Raw genomic sequence first — 1,603 nt, forward strand, 5'->3', positions numbered from 1 at the left:
AAAAAATGAGAAATTTCACATAGTTAATTTGATACTAATATCGATATATTTTTGTCAAATTTTTATGATATCTTCAAACATATATTTTATTCAAAAATAAAAGCATCATCGCTTTATCAAAATCATATAAAGCCATATTATAACATCGACTGAGATAAAAATTAAAATGAAATATTAAAATCACGATGTATCTCGTTGCATTATACGAGTACGCTTCTAGTATATATATATATATATATATATATATGTATATTATACTATATTGTAAAGTATTTGACAAAAACTCTTAAAAACCATATATATATATATATATATATATATCTATACTATATTGTAAAGTACTGTTCATTGATTCAAAATTACATCTATACTATACTAGTTGTGTACCCACGCAATGCGGCAGGAGCCATGAATTTTAACGATTTTGAAGTTCCACTGGTTTTATAAGATAAGATTTAACGATGATATATGTTACACTTGGTCTTTACATATTAATACAATTTGAATAAATAAGAGTTATGGTTTCAATTACAGACTATCGATGAAAAAAATTGTATGACAGTTTAAAATCCAACATATTTAAATGACTCCACAAATATGTTCGATTTACACCAAGAGCAAAGAACCAAAAAACTTGAGTTTTAAGATAAACACTCAAAACCAATAAAGAAAACTACAAATTTGACAGATCAAGATGAGTTTTAGAATGAAATTTCAACTGTTTACCCTCTTTCTTGTCCAGAAACTTAGATTAAGGTTGAATTAATACATGTATATATATATTTCAAAAAAACCCAAGAACAAAATTCAGAACATATTATACAGTGCAATTTGGACAACCTAACCCCAAAATATATAGTATATAATAAATAAATAACTATAAAAGTATAAATCGTAAATATTAAAAATATTTTTTCACATTATATATAATATATAATAATATAATTAAGTAAAAAACTCTTCAATATTGAACTCATTTCGAAGGTATTAACGAAACGATTATAATGGTATAACTTGTTAAAATAAAAATATATTTTTGAAACATGTTTTAATTGATATACGATTATGTATGTTAATTTGATAAAAGTTTAAAATGAAACATTTAAAAATAAAGGACGTAAAATAAATTAATTAACTAATTATTGAGGTATAAAGTGTAAATTTAAAATTATAATTTAAAAAAAATCGGTTGTGAGAGGGTGAGTGTATGTGTGGAGAGGAGGGGGTGAAAAAGTGACATAAGGGTAGTATAAAAGGTATCTTGGTCATTTAGTATTTTAAGACTTTAAGATTCTTGCTAAATTTGTTTAATTAGATAGTATAGATTATAAAACATTTGACAAAAACTCTTAAAAACCATTTTTTATAAATAAAGTACTGTTTATTGATGCATATTACTAAAAATTCAAAATTACATGTAAATAATGATAAGTACAACTTATTAAAACTTCTTGTTTAACTTCGTGTAAGTAATTACAAATAAACATAATCAAATATTGGATAAACATTTGATTTTAAATACAAAAAATCTAAAATATAATTAAGATAATCATTGTGTTATAACATAATACTTAATTATTATCTTTATAAAAAATTATATTAT

This window comes from Cynara cardunculus, assembly GCF_001531365.2.
Source record: "Cynara cardunculus var. scolymus isolate 2C chromosome LG 14, CcrdV1, whole genome shotgun sequence".
Taxonomy (NCBI): domain Eukaryota; kingdom Viridiplantae; phylum Streptophyta; class Magnoliopsida; order Asterales; family Asteraceae; genus Cynara; species Cynara cardunculus.